This window comes from Nycticebus coucang, chromosome 5 (genome assembly GCF_027406575.1).
Source record: "Nycticebus coucang isolate mNycCou1 chromosome 5, mNycCou1.pri, whole genome shotgun sequence".
NCBI lineage: Eukaryota > Metazoa > Chordata > Mammalia > Primates > Lorisidae > Nycticebus > Nycticebus coucang.
In genome coordinates this window covers 105,372,226-105,395,832 of record NC_069784.1, presented here as the reverse complement: position 1 = coordinate 105,395,832, position 23,607 = coordinate 105,372,226, and the positions used below count along the sequence as shown (strand labels likewise).

Here is a 23,607-nt window from a genome sequence, read left to right as displayed (position 1 = left end):
ATACACGGCCAGGCTCTCATTATAAGGCTTCTGAAACAAAGTATCAGCAAATATATGTAGCAGAGCTTGGATAAATCACAAAAGAATCAAAGAACTCAACACTCTGAGGATACAAAGTATTCAGAACAATTATGTGTAGAACAGTGGTCCCCAACCTCTTTGGCAACAGAGACCAGTTTCATGGAAGACAATTTTTCCATGAGATGGAGCAAGTGAAGGGGGGTGGTTTGGGGATGATTCAAGCACATTATATTTATTGTGCACTATATTTCTATGATTATTACATTGCAATAGATAATGAAATACTATGTAACTCACCATAAGGCTGATTCAGCGGGAGCTCTGAGCTTATTTTCCTGCAACTAGACAGTCCCAGTGCTGGCATGGCTGCCTTAACAACACCTCAGTCAGGTGCTATAAGATCACCCAGGTGTGCAGTTTATAGTAGGGTTTGTCTCCTATGAGAATCTAATAATGCTGCTGATCTGACAAGAGGCAGAGTTCAGGCAGTGACTCAAGCGAAGTTTCAATGGCTCACCTGCCACTCACCTCCAGCTGTGTGGCCCACTTCCTAGCAGGCCACAGACTGGTACTGGTAAATAGCCCAGGGACCGCAGTTGGGGGCTACAGATGTAGTCACCCTCATTAGACCTCAGTTATCTATAAAGAAAATGAATATAGTTCCTGTTCTGGAGAGCAGTAGTCATTCTTGATAAGTCTTTTGATCAAGTTCCTAAAGCCTAAAGTACAAGAATTTTTCTAACCTATTATCACAGACAGATACCTGGATTGAACAGATCCTACCTATCAACATTGGAGATTTGGCAAAACTAATCAGGCAGTACCCATTCCTACCCAACTTTCAAAATTTCATCTTAACCAGACATACTTTGCCTGGATGTGCTCTCTTTTAACCGACAAAACACACACACACACACACAAAATATATATATAAAGTCATGGAAAGTAAAAGACATTTAAAAAAGAGATGATTTGCCAGTTTGCCTGTCAGAAGAAAAATCCTTTCTCTGTTATTTGATATAATGTCAAATTAAGGCCAGTAAACCATATGATAAGTAAAAAGAGCATGATCTTAGAGGTGACATAAATCTGAGTTTGACATCCCACCTCTGTTATTTGACTTTAGACAAGCTATTGGGTATCCAATTTCTTATCTGTGAAATGGGAAGAATATTTTGTTTGTAGAGTTTTTCTGTGACTATTAAATAAAATAATACATAGACAGGACCTCTTGGTTCCTGGTATGTAATAGGTACACAATACACGTGGGCCATTATGAAAGTTCTGAGATACACAAATATCAAGAAAAGTGGAAAATCCATGCAGACCAAAGCAAATGACGCCCTCCCAGCAATACCAACAAGCCAGGCAAGTTGAAACGTGCCCGGTGAATCAGAATGAGCACTGTCCACTGTGCTTCTTAGCAACAAAATAATGGACCATAACACAGTCTGTCTCAAAAATTGTGTAATAATCAATATACATGATAATTTCCCATTTTTCCCTTACCCTAAATACTTCAATGATCCCTTAGATTAACTAAACACAAAATAGTTATATTTAGGCTATCCATGTGCAGTAGAACCTCTGTAAGTTGACTACCTCCTGTAACCAAGTGGTCAACATAGGGAGGTGGTCCGCATGAGGAATTAGGCCTACAGTGGTGCCTGTCCAGTCGATGAAAATTAGATCCACATAAGGAAGTGGTTGATGTAGGGAGGTGGTCCACCATGGAGGTTCTCCTACATTTTGTCAAGGCTTTTCACAGAGGTCAGCAATCTAAGTCCTGTGGCCAGCAGCTTCAGGGGGACTGCTGCATTGGGAGGGCTGTCATCTTGAGGACACCACAAACGGTACTGAGCAAAGGAACCTTCACTGGGGAATCCACCCACAAAGGAAACCATAATAATATCCACAGCAAGCTTCAGGCATATACAAAAAGGATAACAGTGAGTTCTGTAGAAAGATTACTATACAAAGAGGTTCCTATTAGCAAAAAGGCAGACGGTCTTTATGTGCCACTTGGGGGAGTTGATTTCTGACAAGCAGCTTTCACATTTGGCAGTAGGACATAAAACCTAAGGGCATGATGTGTCCATGGAAAGTAAGTCATCAAACAATGAAGCTGCAGGAAAATCATATGGCATTTCAGGTCTCATTTATCAACACTGTCGCCTGCACTACTTGTACAAAGTTGTTGAATTTGTGGTCCAATTTATTCCTGCTTGCCAAAGAGTAATAATCTCAAACTGCTGAGTTTAAGAGGAAAAGGGATACCTTAACAGCTTTTGTATATGCCATTCCTGCTGTCTTATACAGAATAAAACCTTCACTATTGAAAATTCTATCCATCAAAAACAATATGTATGTTTCTAGCTGTATTTACAAGGTATGTGTTAATCGATGGGCGGCTATAGTTTTGTTTTGTTGTGTTTTTCTGCTTGTTTTAACCTTATTTTGCCAGTTGTAATGTACTTTTTAAAACCTGCCTGAATGATAGGTTGACTTAAGGAAATTATAGAATGTACTCGTAAAAGCAGAATGCATGTGTCAGGTAGTAGTTTTGTGATTTTGCTGCCTGCCACTGTTACCACATTATTGAAACTATATACCTGAGTGTTAGTCAGAATATATAACACTATAAGAAAAATTAACTTCATGAAAAATTAATTCATAAAACAATCCAAAATTTCTTCCATATTTACCATGAATGTTTTAAATTCCATTTGCCTCTAAAAATATAGAGAGATTAAAGAAAATATTAACCTATCATGAAGCATAGTTGATTGTTTCAATGCACATAATTCAATCCCCGGGTTCTACCATTGTCAGCAAATAATCCTGGGCAGGTAACTCAAAATGTTACCAAAATAAAGAGCCATAAGTAAATCACAGGTCATTGTGGAAAAAAACATTAAATAATGAATATAAAAGTATTTTCTTTTTCTTTCTTTCTTTTTTTTTTGAGAAGGAGTCTCACTTTGTCACCCTCGGTAGACTGCCATGATGTCACAGCTCATAGCAACCTCAAACTCTTGGGCTTAAGCGATTCTCTTGCCTCAGCCTCCCAAGTAGCTGGGACTACAGGTGTCTGCCACAATGTCTAGCTTCTTTTTTTTTTTGTCATTGTTGTTGCAGTTGTCATTGTTGTTTGGCAGGCCCAGGCTGGGTTCAAACCCGCCAGCTCCAGCATATGTGGCTGGCGCCCTAGCAGTTGAACTACAGGTGCCAAGCTTTTTTTTTTTTTTTTTTGTAGAGACAGAGTCTCACTGTACCGCCCTCTGGTAGAGTGCCGTGGCGTCACACGGCTCACAGCAACCTCTAACTCTCGGGCTTACGCGATTCTCTTGCCTCAGCCTCCCGAGTAGCTGGGACTACAGGCGCCCGCCACAACGCCTGGCTATTTTTTTGTTGCAGTTTGGCCGGGGCCGGGTTTGAACCCGCCACCCTTGGCATATGGGGCCGGCGCCCTACTCACTGAGCCACAGGCGCCGCCCAAGGTGCCAAGCTTTTAAAAATATTTTCTACATGGAAAAGTTCTGAGGCAGAATATAAATATTCTAGACTCAAGTTCTCTTACATATACCTGTGGAACTTTGAGAAATAATTTACTCTGTCTAAGCCTTAGTTCTCAACACTACACAAAACAATAATAATATCTATCCAATCTATTTTACAAGTAACTGTGAAATTCTAATGAAATTACATTCTCTAAAAGAGCATTGTCAACTATAAAATACTCAATAAGTGGGTGTTCTTGTCATTATTCAATACACTTCAAAAAAGCCCTCCCAATTGCATTACTACAAATTCTTAATACAACAAGAGAGACACTTCAATTATACATACTAGATTATGAACACCATAAAATTAGGAATCTGATTGTTTGTTCACAAATGTATCTTACACTCTTAGAACAATGCCTAAAACATGGCAGGTGTGTGATAAATACATGTTCAATGAGTGTTAGCATAAATATACAGAAAAACATATTAAAGTTGATAAGTTAATGGTGACAAGTTGGAAAAAGAGATAATCTGAAATTATCAGATTTCTGCTACTGAGAAATCAACTGGAAATGAGATAGAAAAATTTTGGAGGGCAAGAAAATAATGTGAAAGAAGATTGTGTATTTTCGTTCCATGATTTACCTTGGGAAAGAATAGCCACATTACATTTCCCCCAGGGCCAAACATTACGTTGGTTTCTCTCTACATACATGAGAAAGAAAACTAACCAATGAAAATGATCTAGAAGCGAGAACGTCCAGCAATCTGGGGATCTTTTCAAGAAAGAAAAAATGATATACTTCATCCTGTTTACAGCCATTTTGTCCTATATCCTACATCTTTTTTACAGGTACAACTAAAGTTCAATTAAATATTTATTGCTCGTAAAAATGACTCTGAGTTCTCAAAGAAATGCTAAATTATAGTCAGTGTTTTCCTTACTCATGCAGAGAGCATATAATATTTTATGATTACTCCCTACAAAGTAAGAATCATTATTTTTTAAGTTGTGGTATTTTTCTCTTCTGTATTTCAAACGTTTTACTTAAGCATCTATTATGTGTTGGGAAATGTAGATAGTTCAAAGAAGAAATAAACGTGGGTCATGTTGTAACGGAGGTTACAATTCAGTGAAAAAGAGAGATTAAACCTCTTTTTATCAAGTCCATCTGTATTTCTAAACCACCAATAACTGTGTAGCAGATTCATCCCCCATAAAGTAAAAAGCAATTAAGTTGTGTTAATGTGCATTCCGGATTTTCTGTGTAGCTTTGCTATTTACTGTTGTTTTTTTGTTCATTCACTTGGTTTGGTTTTATTTATCTCCTGGGTATATGAGAGTCAAGGCACTCTGACGTCCTCATGGAGCATTTTCCAGCCACTTCCAATGTATATTTCTATCAAAATATTATAGTTATTTATTTATTTGCTTCCCCCCCAATAACTATACTGCAAGTTTATTAGAATAGCAATTATTCCTTGTTTGAATTTGTTTCTTTCTTACGTAGCAGTTTTAGGACTATCGTAGACGCCGAATAACTGTGAAATGAAGCAAGCAAGCAAACAAGGCAGAAGGGTAGGGAAGGAGAAAGGAAGGAAGAAAAGAAAGAGGGGAGGAGGGGAAAGGGGGAGGAAAGGAAGAAAGGAGGAGGGAGGGCGATAAAAGCCAGGCCAATGCATGTCACAGGCTACCCAGAAACAGCCACTTGAATTGAACCTGGAGAATTTGTAATAGAGCCAAATATATCGATGCCAAACTCCACTGGAGATTGAAGAATATGTAAAAGGAAACAACAACGAAAAGGCGGGAGTTGTTCCAGGAATTGGAACGTGTTTACTCATATGCCCAAGTTAACCTCACGGATCCTTTATGACACACAGAGGTCACAGCCTACTGAGCTGGACGGAGTCACAGCCAGGAGGAGCTCAGGTCTCCATCACCAAACTGAAGCCTACCATTGTGGTTGTAACTCAGTAGCATAAGCAGGAAGTGGGAGGAGGAACACTAAAACATCCTCTGTTTTTACCTTTTCCCTGAACTACTTGGATAATTGGCCTACCCCTTTATCTTGCCTAGAATATGGAGACCAGGCAGACCTGCAAATGAAAATGTGCCCAGTCTTAACATATAGAACCAATCTTTTCATTATTACTCACTGCCCCCCCACATACTCTAAGTAAACAATAAAACAACCAGTAACTCACTGAGAAAGGCTCTGCCAAAATGACAACTGCTGGTTCCAGAGTTAAGAAATAGAAACTCAAGAGTAATTTAAAGGAAAACAAAAGCACAAATAAAAATCTAGCCTGATGCAGTCCCACAGAGCAGGTTTTACTGGTATGGCTACAATCTCGGCAGTGCACTGGGTGACTATGTGACTATGTGACTATGTGAGTGCTCAGAGAGTCTGCGCCAAGGGCATGGCCCTTGGGGAACTGGAATGACTTCTCACCACAATCCAGTCCCAAGAGAGCATTGGTATCTGTTCAGACAGCTGGAAAGATGTTATTTTACCAAAATACACTTTTGTTATTGAAAGTTATGATTATGCCTTCAGTACAGCCCAGCCTGTAGTGTGTCAGCTTTGCCATGCATTATTTTCCCATTACTATTCTAAGAAAGATCTCTATCAGTGCTTGCCTGCAGAGTAGGGGGAAAAAGTCTAAAGTGGAACACTATAACTTACAGCCCAGCGGATAGAAAAGGAAAAGAAAAGATTACAACAACAACCTGGGATTTCAGTCCTCCTGACCGTTAGGTAAAGGGTTCACCTGATTTCATGTAGCTTAGTTGACATGTGCAAGCCTGCAAGAAGGCAAAGTGCTGCACTCGAGGTTATTTTATATGTATTTTAAATGTGGATGAATATTGTCAAATTATACTCCTAAAAACTGCTTTGCCAATCCCATCTCTCTGGCCTTAAACTGCACACAGCCCATCTTCCTCTACACTAGCACGTGTGCATGTCTGGAGGATATTGTTACCCCTACGATCTCTGCTGGCCGTATCCTTGGGTTTCCTAAAGACTTAGCTCAAATGGTCCCTCCTCACACAGTGCTTCCCTGAACTTAGTACTTGGAGTACATTTCTTTTCTCCTAGGGCTCCTAGATGATTTCTTCACCAAAATAATTATAAATTGTTATTATTTAATCTATTTCCTCACTTTTGTGTATTTCCCCCTTCTCTGTCTTAATCATTCCATTCTCAACCCCTAACCCACTGCACAATTTTCCATTCACAGCTCTGGCGAATTCTAGGCAAAAAAAAAAAAAACACGAAAACAAAACAATGAATGAATGAATTTAATGGGTCTTGCCTTTTTTTTTATTGTCTAATCTTAGAAGAATTATTTACTTCCTTAAATGCCTTTTGTTTTCCTTCATTTGTAAAATAATAATAGTTCTAACCACATAGAGGTGCCATAAGCATTAAATGAAAGAATGTAAATAATGAGCCCCAGGTCTATCTGTTGTTATTATTATTGCCTAAACCAGGAAGGGAAGCAAGGAGGGGAGGTGAATGGGTGGACTCAGCCTGGTGCTCACGGGGACTGACTCGTACATTTAACTCTTTCTGGAGTCTTTTCTTCTCCAGCAGCATCCCCCTGCAAGGAACCAACTGTGAAACGGCCAGGAGAGGCACAGGATATTCTAAACTTTCGCCCAACCCTGTCCTTACACCAACCACCACCACCTTCCCCCATGGCCAGAGAAGGGAAAAGATTGGGAGAAGTGTTCTGAAACAGAATATTGAGTTGCTCTATTGACTACAGGGAGTCAAAGAAATCTGAGGGACTCCAGAGTTTGACTTGTAACATCAGGGATGAGATTTATTCCATTGGAATATGTAGAGAAATTGTCTTAAAAACCCTAACCCTTTCTAATTTAATATATATTTAAATGTATACTTTCACTGTAAAATTAAGGAACCTCCTGGTGATGAATTCCATTATAAATCTTATAAGTGGAAATCAAGTATGTCACAAAGAAGAACACAATCTTTATTTTATTTTTAGTCTTCATAATCTCCATTTTAATTTTGATAATTACACACACCATCATTTACTAGCTAACATCACATTAAGGTAGATTTTTCATTTTTATTTAAAAAAATTTTTTTAAATAGCCCAAGTTGGGTTGGAACTATTCAATAATTTGCTAACTTATCCACTATTACTCTGAGGAGCTCTTAACAAATTATATTAGAAAAACTCTATTTCATATTCTAGTCACAAGTCTGCTAGCAGATGTTCTTGATAAGACTACAGTAATTAAATGACATGCCAAGCATAATATTTCCACCAACAATGGCTCTAGGTCTGCCTGAATATCCAAATCTGTAGATGGAGGGTGGGTGGTGTTCACATAATTTTTTTATGAATACAACACGTCAATACACTCTGAATCGCATTGAAGTGGTTTCTGCTGGTGGTTCAAGGAGTTAAGTTCTTACTTCTACTACATTGACTCTCAGTCATAATGTAGATAATACTCCTTTATTATACTTACTGTGTTATACTTCCTTATGGTCCTGAAATAAAATCCATGGACAATACCACCTATCAACACACATAATTTCAAGAAAGAAAGAATAAAGAATGTCAGGCAGGGAAGAAAAAAGGGAGGGAGGAAGAGAGGAAAAGACGGAAGAGAAGGTGGGAGTGAGGGAGGCAAGAAGTATGACCTAATTAAAAAATTACAGAACCATTATAGAAAAATAACTTAATTGCTTACATTACAACATGTAAGGCCTTGGACTTGAGCATACCAGATGATGAATGAACTTGTCAGATGGTTATACTTACATGAAATGAATAAGATATGCTTGTGACAAGGAAGGTGAGGTATACTCATTTTATATAAGCACAGGAAAATGAAAGAGCAGAAGTAGGCACAAATGATAGAATAAAAATTGAGGTTCAAAATAATTGCGGCAGGCACAATAATTCCTCTGCTAAAATATATCCATGAACATGTTACATGACAAAGAAAAGTTGTGTGGATAAAATTAAGGTTGCAAATCAGCTAGCTTAAAAAGGGATATTATCCCGGATTATCTGGAAGAGCCACCTGAAATCATAAGCATCCTTAAAAGTGAAAGAGGGTCAGAGAAAGAATTGTGAAGACCAGAGCCAGGTCAGAGCTGTACAGACATGAGAAGGACACAGCACACAGTTGTTGGCTTTGAAGAGGAAGGAGGCCACAAGTTAAGGAATGCTGGCAGCCTCCAGAAAAGGCGAGGAAACAGTCATCCCCAGACACTCTAGAAAGGAGCACCCTTCTGTCAAAACCTTGATTTTATCCCAGTGAGACCTGTGTCAGACTTCCAACCTGTACTGAAGGATAAGAAAGTTTGTTTTAGGCCACTGAGTTTGTGATAAGTTGTTACAGCAACACTAGAAAATCAATACAATAGGGAAACGGACAAGTCTTACATGGCCAGAGAGCGGCACAACCTTCGTTGAAGTAAGGACAACAAGTCAAGACAAATTACAAACTTTAGAGGAGAAGAAAAAAGGAAATACAGTACCCTCACAAATGTGATAAACTTTGTAGAATCAAACTATTTCCTTATATTGTGGCAGGGAATGAGACAGTGATGTATCGTCACAGGAAACACCTCTTATTTCTCAAAAGCCAACTATCTGTCAAGGCGTATGTTAGGCTTTGATACTTAGGACTTGAAGTGTACCTACTGGTGAGGGGGTATAAAAGATGATTTGAGAGGAAATATACAAGCAAACACATGATAAAATAAGAGTATCTAGAGAATTTGTGTAGTTATGTTCCAGAATGGTTACCTGAGTAAGTTTGAAAAGGACTGCCAGCCCAAAATTATATGAGTAATTTCACTGTGCTTTTTTAATAGCAAATTCATTTACCAATGGATTTCAGAATAAAGTAAAAGTATATAGGTTGAAAAATATGAAATATTTTTAAGGTTACCTTTACTAGGATCCTTGACATTGCTGTTTCACTGTTAATGATAGTCTGCCCAGTTGTGGTGGCTCATGGCTATTATCCCAGCACCCTGGGAGTCAGAGGCAGGTGGATTACTTAAGCTTGAGAGTTACAGACCAGCCTGAGCAAGAGTGAGATTTTGTCTCTATTAACAAAAATATATATAAAAGAAAAACTAGCAGTTTCAATAGCAAGAGAAGAAGAGTGATGTCCAAGAGCAGCAAATCTTGAACATTCTCAGATTTGTCACCAGACAGGAGGACATCCACCTGGGCAGCTGCACCATGAACAACAGCCTCCTCAGGGTCAATGCTCTTCTTCAGTTCTTTTCCACTGAACAAATCTTGCAGAAGCTTTTGAATTTTGGGGACATGGGTAGAGCCACCAACTGGGACGATGTCATGAATCTGTGACTTGTCAGTTTGGTAACTCAAGGGGCTTTTCCTACAGGGTCCAGCATTCAATTCTTCTAATTAGGCATGGGTAATGGAAGTATAGAAGTTGATTCTTCATTAGGGGAATCAATAGCAAGACTGGCCTGGCTGCTGGAAGACAGAGTACACTTAGCAAGTTCACAAGCCATACAGAGGCATCAGATAGCTCTGATTCTCACTGATGTCCTTCTTATGCTTATCCTTGAACTCAGCACTAAAATGGCTGACCATTTGCTTATCAAAGTCTTCTCCACCTAAGTGGGTATCTCCAGCCGTAAATTTGACCGCAGAGATTCCATCCTCAAAAGTGAGGATTGACACATCAAAAGTACCACCTCCAAGGTCAAAGGTCAGCACATTTCTCTCAGCTCCAACCTTTTTGTCTAAGCCATAACCAATAGTAGCAGCAGTTGACTCCTTTATAGTTCTAAGAACATTGAAGCCAGCAATGATTCCAGCATCTTTGGCAGCCTGACATTAAGTGTCATTAAAATAAAGTGGCACTGTGACCACAGCTCTGGTAACAGTATTTGCAAGACAGGCTTCTGCAATTTTCTTCATCTCCGTCAGAACCACAGATGACACCTCCTCTGGATAGAAACTTTTTGTCTCTCCCTCATATTCTATTTGGACTTTGGGCCTAGCTGCTTCCTTTACCACCAGAGGGGCCAATGCTTCATATCAGACTGGACAACAGCATCACCAAACCTCCATCCAATCAGACGCTTGGCATCAAAAACTGTGTTTATGGGGTTTACTGCAACTTGATTTTTCAAATTGTCACCAATCAATTGTTCCACATCAGTAAAGGAAACATAGTTTAGAGTGGTTTGGCATCCCTGATCATTGGCAGTTATCTCTACTTTTCCACACGAGAGTAGGTAGTGTCAAGATCAATGCCAACTGCAGGTCCCTTAGGCACAGTTGCACACTCATAGGGCTGGCTAGGCTTGCAAAGACCACACCAAAAAGCCAGGAGTTTCGGCCATGTTCAATGAGCTGTCGGTTGCTTTCTGTAACATTTTCTATCAATTTTTGTTTCATATATTTTGAGACTATTTTATTGAGTATATGCATGCTTTAATTTTTTTTATTGTTATGGAGTAATCTCTATCTCCAATGATTCTTTCTTTCTTTCTTTTTATTTTGACAGAGTCTCACTCTGTCATCCTGGTTTGAGTGCCGTGGCATCATCATAGCTCACATCAACCTCAAACTCTTGGGCTCACATAATCCTCTTGCCTCCGCCTTTCGGGGAGCTCGACCTACAGGCACCCACCATGACACACAGCTATTTTTCTATTTTTAGTAGAAGCAGGGTCTCACTCTTGTTCCATCTGGTCTCAAACTCCTGAGCTCAAGTGATACACCCTCCTAACCTCCCCAGAGTGCTAAGATTACAGGTGAGAGCCTCCACACCTGGCCTCCAGTGATCCGTGTGACTTTATCTAGTCCTGATATACCCACAACTGCTTTTTAAAAAAAATCAACAGTCTTTTATTTTCAACATTTGACTGTTATGTTTTGCCTATCTCTGTTCCTCACTTACTATATTTCATTTATGACTTCTTTTAAGATTTTCTTTTTAATCATTTATTTTGAATAAAGTGATTTTGAAGGCTTTGGTATAGGTTTCTTTATGTCTCTTATACTTTGAATTTATTACTTTAGTAGAGTGATGTGTTTATAGCTTTCATTAAATTTGAAAAAATGTGGCTATTATTTATACTTCAAATATTTCTGTCTCTCCTCCTTCAGAGACTCCAATTCCACGTACATTAGGAAACTTGAAATTGTCTCCAAATTTTCTGATACACTGTTCACTTTCCTTTTTTTTTTTTATTTCTTTTTGTTTTGTTTTGTTTTTGGCCAGGGCTAGGTTTGAACCCGCCACCTCCGGCATATGGGACCGGCGCCCTACTCCTTGAGCCACAGGCACCACCCTGTTCACTTTCCTTTTAAATCTCTTCCCTGTATGTTTCATTTTGGATAATTTTTATTGCTGTCTCTATAAATTCACTAATTTTTTTTTCTGCAGTGGTTGGCCTGCTATTAATACCATTTAATGTATTTTTCATTTCTGACATTGTAGTTTTCATCCCAAAAATTCAATGCAGTTCTCCATTATATCTTCCAATTCTCTTAATATCATGTTCAGTCTCCCCTTTAGCTATTTTTAGCATTGAAGAGAGTTACAAGTGTTTTAATGCCTTTGAATTTATAACATCTTTGTCAGTTGTGACTGATTAATAGTTTTGATCAATTGATTATTCTCCTCATTATATGTGGTGTATTTCCAAGTCTTTCATGCCTAGTAATTTTTATTAGATATTAAGCATTGTGAATTTTACTTTGTGGGGTGGTAGATAAATTATAATCTAAAAAATACCTTTCCTGAGATGTATTAAATTACTTGGAAACAGTTTGTTCCTTTGGTGTCTGCTGTTAAGACCTATCAAACAAGAACAGCACCGTGTTCAACCTGGGCTTCATTTTTCCCCACTGCTGGGACAGAACCCTTCTATACAAAGCTCTGGGGATTGTGTGGTTTTCCAGTCAGGCTGGTGGGGGACAAGCACTTTTTCTCATCTAGTGTTGGTGCTGGATTCTCTCCCCTTTAATCATTTTGTGCAGTTCTTTTCCTTCAGTTATTACTGAGGTAGTTTCCTCAAGTGCATGCACAAATCAGTAATTTGCCAGATACTAGAGGGTGATTCTCTGGAGCGGGCCAGAGTTTCTTCTCTGTGTAGCATCTCCTCTCTGGTGACAGCCAAGTGAATTTTAGCTGCATGCTTTTTCCTGGATTCTTAGCTCCCTTTTCTCGTTTGCTTCCTGTCTGTTAGAGATCATTCTCTTGTGTTCTTCCATGCCAATGTCTTGGAAACCGATCTTTCCTATATTTGCCCAGTTTTTTAGTTGCTTTAGATAGAAGGGTAAATCTTGTTTCTGTTGCTCCATCTTGGACACATGTGAAATCCACATACCTTTTAAACTATGTAGTTGGAACTTTTTAATATTCCATTTTTTAATATTATGCTTTAAATTGCTGAGTCTATCTATTTACATTCACCATTATTACCGATACACTTGAATATATTTCTCTGATTTCTTCTTCATTTATCTTTTCTATTTCTTTTTAGTGCTTTAAAAAAAAAGACACAACTAATTAAAATGAGAAAATAGTAAATTCTTAAATTCTTTAGTTCTCAACAAAGGCCCCCATTTTTAGACTTTTAATTCTGGATTATTATAAAGACATTTAATCTTTTTATTTGGTCTCAGATATATGGCCAAGACAACAACAAACTTTGCCAACCTTTCAGTCAAGTTTAATTCAATGATATTTTGCAACATCTCCTGAATTTTTCTTCCCTCCTTCTTCACCCAAGACAATTGGGGGTCTCTGCATGGCAAACCTCTTGAGGTTTTCTATGCCTGAGAATATTTTTATTATGCTAGCATATTTGAAGGCAGTTTGGCTCGCTAGAAAATTTTGTATTTTAAATTATTTTCCATTCGTACTTATAGAATACCCCCTCATTATCTTCTTGCATAAAGTATTTGCTGTTGAAAACTCTGAATTTGGCTTATCCACCCCCTTTTTTTGTCTTCTTTTATCCTTCAGATCTCTTCCCTAATTTTAAATTCACAATCTGTTTGCCTTACTATTTCTGCTTTAAGGATATCTGTAATCCAGAATACTGCTTTTGAAATGCTCCTCCAATGTCCCGTTTGTTCTGTGAGCTCTTTTTCACTAGGACTAGGTCACAAGCTCTGCTGCCCATTAGAATCTCCAGTGGAACTTTAAATGCCCAAAGCCATGTCCCACTCCACAGAAATTAAATCAGCATGTCTAGAAGGAGGAGCCAGGCGTCAGGGTTTTGAAAACCTATGCAGCAGATGGCAGTGTGATGAAAAATTCGGAAACCACTTCTCTCAAGCTCGGCTGTCAGGCAGTGTACATTTTTCAATGTGTCAGTCCCATGTGTCAGGCAATGCAGGTGAGGGATTGATGACTCTTTTTTTTTGGCCAGGGCTGGGTTTGAACCCGCCACCTTTGGCATATGGGACTGGCGCCCTACTCCCTGAGCCACAGGCGCCGCCCGGGATTGATGACTCTTAAGATGGAGAGCCCCAGACCCCAGAAATATCACTTGTCTCCCTCCCCAAACCTCAGGTCAAGTCTTCACTCTCCATTCTTTGCACTGCAGGCAAAATCAGCATTTGAAGGAGACACCTCTTAGGTTATAATTCTTTAGTTCTGGGCTGCGGACAGAACCACTTTAGTACCACCAGGACACACCCTCAACCAATGAATTCAGAAGCTGTTGGAACAGGACCCAGGCATTAGTACTTCTGAAAGCTCCATAGATAATTCCACGCTGCAGAAAGACGGTCCCAAGAATGTGGAGAACGAAGGGTAGAGACACAACTGCCTGAGGTCAGATCATCTCCACCTGTTCTTCTTACTTCCCCAGAAGAAAAGAGCTGTTTTGTTGTCTAGATCTAGAAGTTACTCCTGGGAATCCTGAGTTGAGAGTTCTGAGTGCGGACTTGGAGGAGGCATTGTTTGCACAAGAGAGTGCAGGAAGGGGAGAAAGAACAGGATTCCAGTTAGACTCTTTCTACTTTCTCCTGAAACTGCCCTATCTGGTGGTACCCTGTCCCAGCAAAAGTCACCTTCATACACACACACACACACACACACACACACAACGTGCGCACACACACACTAACAAATTGTTGAGAGCGCAACAGAAGGGGAATGCTGCAAGATTTTATCACAATGCTCTTCATTTTTCTGTTCTAATTCCTGAAGGTTGCAAAACGAAGAAAGAGTTAGAAGTTCAGAAATTAGTTGGGTTGCAATTAACATCAAAATCAGTGTATATTAAAATTATTCCAAAAATTAAATAAAATGAAATGCTTAATTAAATAAATGAAAGCTTTGTGTATTATGAAAAACAAGGTTAGGCTCTGGGTTCAGATGAAATCTGCGCCTCTTTGAACATTTTGTGGGGCATTTGAAAGTCATGCAAGATTTTTTGTTCCCAGAACAGTCCCTTGCGTTGCAGGGTATTGATCCTTCCTGGCCCTTGCCCCTGCCCCCAAATCATAGTATATTGTGCCAAAATCTGAAAGGTCTTGAAAGCCCTGAGAAATTTTAAACTTACCCTAAAATCAGTGACAAATGTTTGTTAAAGGTTTTTTAAAAGGAAAACACAAAGTTTCAAAAAAAAACTAACACGGTTTAATCAAACAGTAGTGAGCTGAACCAGGCGGTCGGTTCCTTAAGAGCGGCAACATCCTGGTATCATCAGAGCATTACCAGGGATTAGTCAAGAACAGGGCAAACAGTGGACAATGAATAAAGGGGTAGACAGACGATGAGAAGGAGAAAGAGAGAGAGGACCGAGGTGGCAGAAAGACCAGAAAGGGGGCTAAGATAATTATTTCATTAATTGTTAAAGAAGGCCCCCACTGAAGTAATGAGAGTGGAATAGAGAGAAAAGGAAAGATGAAAAATACTTAAAAGAAACATTCAATCCTGTGCAATATGTTAATGTCGTAACTAGAACATTAATTCTGTAGCCCATGTAATTACTGATAATTTTTTAAGTGCAAAGAGGGCACAGTGATACAAAAAGTCCAAAGATAAAGAAAGCTACGGGCGGCACCTGTGGCTCAGTTGGTAAGGCGCCGGCCCCATATACCGAGGGTGGCGGGTTCAAACCTGGCCCCAGCCAAACTGCAACCAAAAAATAGCCGGGCGTTGTGGCGGGCACCTGTAGTCCCAGCTACTCGGGAGGCTGAGGCAAGAGAATCGCTTAAGCCCAGGAGTTAGAGGTTGCTGTGAGCTGTGTGAGGCCACGGGACTCTACCGAGGGCCATAAAGTGAGACTCTGTCTCTACAAAAAAAAAAGAAAGCTGCTAATTGTTCCTTCCTACAAGATACGTATACAGTGTCTCAAACATAACTCTCGTTTTCATTTCACCTGGGAGCATACTCAGATTGCACCACAACTTTAATAAATATCTGCTGAGTTTATATAAATAAACAAGGCTTTATCGCATTCACAGAATCAAGCTATTTAAATCCTCAACACTTGTAGTTTCTAAATGAATCTATCTGGTGTTGGCTGTTGTCGGATGAATAAGGCTTATAGTACGGGTTGTAACCATGTTGAATTATTGTCCTAACTTTCCACTTTATGAATGTGGATTTTCCCAGTTCTTTTTGCATTGATCAGGCAGTCACCTCATTAATAAGCAGAACCAATAATAAGTACATTTAAAGGAAAGCTCAAGAAGTGACAAAAAGATGGAAAGATTTTACATATAAAGGCTATTTCTTTATAATGTAGAAGTGAATTGAACAAATGCAGCTATGAGAGAATGAAATCATTTGGAGAGTGGGAGATTAAGTGGATTAGAAAAAGAAAGAGGAAAGGGGCAAGCAAATTAAAGACAAGGATGTTATAGTTATCAGTGCAGAGAGAAGGGAGCTCTTAACAATCAGAGGGAGGGAGAGGCTGAGACTGAGGGCGCTATGGAGATAAAAGCAGAGTGGACTTTAGGTAGCGAGAGAAAAAGGGAGATGACCAGGTCCTTGATTAGGGGAGTGGGAGATCAGATAGATTTTAACATCCTATAGAAGGATGTAAAGAATAGAGGCTTGTTGAAACAAAGGAAAAAATTAAATACAAAAAATAGTAAAAGGGTGGTGCCTGTGGCTCAAAGGAATGGGGCGCCAGCCCCATATACCGGAGGTGGTGGGTTCAAACCCAGCCCCGGCCAAAAACTGCAAAAAAAAAAAGTAAAGAAAAACAAGTAACCACAAGATACGTTAACAAAAGTAAAGTCATTGGATGAAAGTTACTCAGAAAAGGAACAGAATGGGTGGATGTGCGATAGAAATGATAAATGAACTCAGCAAAAAACAATACCTACTTCAGAAAAGAGAACTCAAACTATGACTAAACCCACATGGAAGACCAAAATATTTACAACAAATTTTTCATATTATATTTTGAATTAAGAAATTTGTATAATACATCTGAGTCCAGAACAGACAAATACAGGATTTCAGAGCAAACGTCCCCGTCTCTAATATTGAACAGGGGACCTGCCTGGGCTTACAAATCAAATGGACAGAAACCCTACATTACAGCACCAGGTGAGAAATTAATATTTAATATTAAGGAAATTGTGGCAAAGATTTAGTCAATGGGGATATTTGTAACACATCTTGTTGGTAGGGCCATCAATGAGACAATCTGTCCTTAGCTCCTCCCAACTCATCTTTCTTCCCTTTGAAACCTTCTGACCCCCCAAGTTCTCTGCATTCACAAGGTTTAATTTCTTTACCCCAAAGCCAGCCATTGGAGTGATTATCATGACTAATCTGAAAATATTAGTTGGTAATGGATTGATGTGTTTTGCATTGAAACAGAAAACAAATCCTTTTAGATTTGTTCAAATCCTTTTAGAAACTAGACAAAAGCATGTAGCAGTGGGAATTCAGAGAAGCTCCTGGGAGGATGTCAAAGGCCTTAGCTCCTACCCAGCCCTTAGATGTACAGCATTCAAGAAATGTGTACATGCTATTCTATAAATGCACATGATATAAATATCATATACATGATATAAATACATATAAATGTATATATTTTCCCTGCCATCCCAAAGGAATATTTATCCCCATAGTCTAGAGGAATTCGAAGAGATTTACATTAAACCTAAAATTCTTTATCTCTCATCACCCCAAAGCCCTCATTCACTTACGGAATTACAAACAACAGGAAGGATTTTAATGTGATAGTTCTCTAGGCAATAGAAAGGGGAAAAACGACTAGGAGAAAGGTGAGGTAGTATAGATCAACTTGGGTGGAGAGAATATACACTTTCCCAAGCTAATAGCACTTTAGATTGATGATTTTGAAGGCTAACAGTAAAAATGTAGAAAATGGAAAATAATTGAAACAAAGGGGAAAATAGCATAGAGAGTAGAAAAGTGCATAGGGCTGGAATGACCTTATAAAAATAATGTTAGGTTTTCTTTAATAATGTACTGATAGCAGATGTGATGCACTAAAATGTTTCTTCCACTTCTTTCTCTTCTTGTGGGCTCGTGTCTCTTACCTGATCACAGCAGTAGATGAGCTTGCTCCCATCACTTGAGTAATTGAGTGTGAACAGTGAGCAAATAAAGCATTCCGTAAAAAAGGGTGTTGTATTGCTTATAGATGGATACTATCACTGGCATGCACACATGCACAGATAACAAATATACAAAATCTTGATTATGGTTTATGATGTTTTGTATTACACTTTGTGAGAATGACTGTGGAGTATTTTGTAAACACAAGTGAACTAAATATCCTTCTACTAACAATATCTAGAGGAAAACAACATGGTGAACCTACCTGTCCTGAGATTATCTAACAAGCAGATGCAGCACTGATTTATGAATAGTGTTGTGGGCTCTAACCATTCTCCTCCACAGTTCTGACAAACCCATTATAAACTTCTCCAACAACATATTTCATTTTTAAAAGAAACTACATCTATAATTATTTAATAGTTGTTTTCAATAAATTGCTACCTTATTAAAGATAGTTGTGGAGTTATGACCTTATATATTATTTTTAAATATTGCTCTCAAATGTAATTTAAGTTGACATTTTTTTCTTGCCTCTAATATTGTTTCAATTTCCCTTATTTTTCCAGGGCACTGTTTCTAATTCTTTCTTCTGCTCCCTTTCCAATGTTCATTTCCTCTCCTTGATGTAATGTGCCATCTTTTAATTATTGTATGTGTAGTCCATCTGCCAAAGTTCTGTTTCTATCTTCCTCCTCCATTCTCTCAATCTAATACATGATCTTCACTGGATCATCTATGTTTTCCTCTCTCAATATTAGGGGATTTCTAGTATTTGCAGGTAATATTGCAGGCTGACTCTGGATTGTAATAATCCAATGCCAAAACACACAAACAGCAAGGGACAGGGAAAAGGGCCAAACGGGGTAATGAGTTAGCAAGATTGTTACTAAGTCTTCTGGCCGTAAAATTATTGGAAACTGTCACTCAATGGTCCATTTCATATTTGATAATTTTCTACATTGATAATTGCTTGAAGCATGTTTTTTTTTAAGACCCTAGCTGCATTAAGCAGTTGATAAAGTAATAATGCACATATTATATCTTCTTTTTTTTCAGAATTTCCATCTTGGAGGAAAATCAGAATGAGTCCCATTATGGTGGCACCATTTATTGACTTCAGCAGCTGGTGCTGGTCATTGTGCTCTTGTAATTCCGTGCAAAGCAGTTGACCTGTCTCTTCTACAAACTCTTCTCTGAGTATTGCCTGCAGTCCCAGCCAAAGTGTGTGGCATGTAGGGCTCTAAGGGCCTTAATACATAGCAGAATCTCCCTCGCTAGGAGTAACCTCACTTGGCCAGAGGATACTCTGCTAGGTTCCCGGGGTTACCATGACGAATACCCTAAATTGCGTGGCTTAAAAGAAATTTATTATCTCACAGTTCTAGAGGCTCAGAGAATAAAAATCAGGATGTCTTCAGGGCCATGAGCTCTCTCTCTATGAAGGCTGTAGAGGAGGGTCTTTGCCTCTTCCTGGACCCAGGTGACAGCTGGCAATCTTGATGTTTTTTTGGCTTGTGGCAAAATAACTCCAGTCTCCGCCTCCATCGTAGCCTTCTTCTGTGTGCCTGTCTCTGATTTCTATCCTTATGAGGATTCCAGCATTTGCATAAGGATCCACTCTAATCCAATACAACCTCATCTTCACTTGATGTCTGAAAAGATCCTATTTCCAAATAAGGTCACATTCATAGGCGCTGAGGTTAAGACTTCAATGTATCTTTTTTGGTGACACAATTCCACCCATAACATCTTCCTTTCCATTTCTTTCCATGTGAAATCACAGTGATGAATTGTCTAATATCGTGTTATGTACACTGTGGATTTTTAATTCACATTATTTAATTTTGATTTCTAAACTTACAATACTTTTGAATGTTAGTCATTTTGACGATGAATGTGATGATAAGTACCCATCAGAGAGAAAGGGTATTCTGCTTTCATTTGTGAAACATAGGTTAAAACATACGTTTTAGTAATGAAGTATTAGATGTTGCCCAGATGATTTTATTTTTTAACATATTTTTAGAAACACAAAAACTCATATATGAATGTTACTTACAAAAAGTAACATTGGGCAGGCGCAGTGACTCACACATGTAGTCCTAGCACTTTGGGAGGCCGAGGAGGGAAGATTGCTCAAGGCCAGGAGTTCAAGACCAGCCTGGGCAACATAGTGAGACCCCGTCTGTATAAAATGCTTGCTTTTTCTTTTTTTTTTTTTTTTTGAGATGTAGTCTCTCTTTGTCACCCTCAGTAGAGATCTGTGGCAACATAGCTCCCAGCAACTTCAAAGTTGCTCAAGTTACCCTCTAGCCTCAGCCTACTAAGTAGCTGGGACTATAGACACACCCCACAATGCCCAATTATTTTTAGAAACGGGGTCTTACTCTTGCTCAGGCTGGTCTCGAACTCCTCAGCTCAGGAAATCCATCTTCCTAAACCTCCCAGAGTGCTAGGATTACAGCCTGGAGCCTGGCCTACAAAATGTTTTCTTTCCTTTGTTTTTTTAAAAAGTAACATTGAACTCAGCTAAGTTGCATTATTGTCTTCACGTGAATTAAAACTAAGACTGCTTTTAAACAAAATAATGTAACTCAGGCTTCAACGAATAGAGAGCAGACATAAGATCTGAATTTTCAATAACAATTGAGAAAAATCTTTATTTGTGTTTGTTTCAGTTAATTAACCTACTTAAAATTAGGACTTCCAACTCTAAAATTACCTGCAGCTGTATGGCTCTTGTCTTTATTGTTGGTGTACACTGAAAATACTCCAACAGAGGGCACCAAGAATTGCTTGTGAGTGACACACCCACACAGTCTGTCACTTTGGAAGGATTATAGACAGCATAACTAATAAAGTTGTTGTGCTTTTGTGAAAGAATAATAGCATGTTTGAAAAGCGTGTATTAACCCTGTTGTAAAGTATCAATTGTACTCTGTCGTAAAGGAAATGAAAGAACAAAGACAAAGCGTTTCTAATTCTTACCCTATTTGCTCTTGTTTGTTTTATTCCATTTCAATTTACACCTATATTCGAGAACATTGAAAATATATCACCCGGCTTCAAAGGAGGTTTTATTTTTTATACACACTTTTGTAACAATTTAATGCTTTAAAGAACAGATGTGTAATTTAACTTGGAATGTGATGAATACGAAATACCATCCAATTTCAAATAGTCATGAACTCAATTTTCTGTGTTTACTATTATTAAAAAAAAGGAAAGAAGATAGAGGGATAGGCAGATGGGAGGGAGAGAAGAGAAACAGAAAAGGAAAAAAGGGAAGGAGAAGAAAGAGGTAAGAGTTGATAGGGAACATTGTCATTACGTTTTGTTTTACTTTTTGTAGTTACCTAAGAAAATGTCTATTTACTGTGCTATAACTATACCAAACTATAATCCTGATTGGAAAATCCTGGAGAAATAGCAATAAAAAAATAATAAATATTTCTGAAACCCAAACTTTGAAGTTAGAAGTTGTTACATGCTGAGGCTCATCAAAGACTAAATGCTGGTAATGTGTTCACGAATATGAACACTGGTCCCAACCAGCAACTCCCTACATCAGGATCAAGTTCTTTAGAAGACAGATAGTGTGAAAAGCAGGAGTGATGAAAATTAGTTGGATTTTTTAAAGATTGAAAACAGGAAATTTTGGGAACTTTTGTTTCAGACTATAAGGTTTATATTTACAACTCCATACTCCTCCTTTGTTACATTTTTTTTAGAGACAGAGTCTCACTTTATGGCCCTCAGTAGAGTGCCGTGGCCTCACACAGCTCACAGCAACCTCCAACTCCTGGGCTTAAGCGATTCTCCTGCCTCAGCCTCCCGAGTAGCTGGGACTACAGGCGCCGGCCACCACGCCCGGCTATTTTCTGGTTGCAGTTTGGCCGGGCCGGGTTTGAACCCGCCACCCTCGGTATATGGGGCCGGCGCCTTACCGACTGAGCCACAGGCACCGCCCAACATTATTGTACATAAAAATAAGATGTGCATGAAAATAAGTAATATTTACGTATTGAGTGTCACTACATCCAAGTACAACAGGTCTTCATGACATAGCTCATGAATATTGATACATGTATATCAACGTAAATTGGATTCCAGGTAAATGTAAAGAATGCACAGAGGTTAAAATGTCAAAATGTTTGAATACAAAGATCGTGACAGGATGAAGGTCTTCATTTTTTGGGTGGCAGTTGATAGACATTTCATATCATTTAATAGATGTAAACTAATATTAAAAATCAGGTGCTAATGAACATCATGTAAACTAATATTAAAAATTTTGTGCCAATGAACATCATTTATGGTGTTCCGGGTCACCATCCTTGTATGGTGATCCAGTAAGTATAAAATCTCTTTATCTTTTCTGAACCACTTCTTTTAAGAGCACAGTTCCTTCAATCACATTTCCCTGTTTCTTCTCTCCTCTCTCTCTCATAAAGAAATTTGGCATTTCATCAGCAAAATCAGCAACTGGACAAAGGCCTTCCTCCATGTTCTGTGAAGGGAATTGCAAGTTTAGGGGGGGTTTTAACAGACATCCAGGACTTACTGACATGCATAGATTGCATGATTTCATTCTATATTCTGTGCCTTTCTCTTTTAATGGAAATGAAAACAATTACCAAGCAGAAACGATCAAGCTTCTCATTGAGAGCGCTGTCCATGAGGAGGTGCAAACTGACACCTACATGGATAATGTGGGTATTTACACATCAGATGACACTGGTTAAGTTTAATTTGTATTTTCACGTTTTGTAGAAAACATCTGTGAAAGCAGACCCATGCTAACAAATTAGTAGCATTCTATAAAACATCAAGAGGCTTTGTAAAAAAAATTGTCATTCCAATTAACATTTTCCTAGAACAGCTCGTAGTTCTCTGGCTTTTTTACATTTTTAATGTTGTGAATAAGTTATTTCTCTCATAAATTCCTTACAATTTGGACCTTAAAAAATACAAACTGCACGAACTATTCCATCAGTCTAGCTCTGAAGATTATTTCCTTCTCAAAGGGCTGACAGGTCTTCCATGTAGAAGTCCTGTATAGCCATCCTGCATGCAGCAGGCCTGCATGAAATCAAAACAACCCTTCAGCATGATAGGAATCAAACCTCAATCTAAAATCAGAAAGGGAACTGTAAAAATAACATACTTGATGGAGCTCCATTGAATATACCCACATAAAACAATGAATTCACTCTTTGATTTGTGCTTAATTATATGATCAGAGGAATTCAGCATTCATTTCAAAGGAACTTTAAATTTTGGAATTAAATTCTACTTCTTGTGATAATTTTTTAAAAAATTTTTCACTTGGCTACTGGTTGATGACTCAGAGGCAGCACCACAGACGAAATGAATGATTTTAGAAGGGATGGCTGCTGCTCACTCTGGCACATCAGCAATCAGCTGTCTTTATTCACTTTCTTATATACCCAAACTCATCAAATAAAAATAATCCAAGAACAAGGAAGACAAAAGGTAAAGATTCCTTATCAGTGT

The 23,607-nt window shown here is 38.6% G+C and overlaps 1 pseudogene; it reads right to left on the bottom strand.

The window, feature by feature from the left end:
* Positions 1-1,763: 1,763 nt before the first annotated feature.
* On the bottom strand, positions 1,764-22,769 carry LOC128585562 (heat shock cognate 71 kDa protein-like; annotated as a pseudogene).
* Positions 22,770-23,607: the final 838 nt, after the last annotated feature.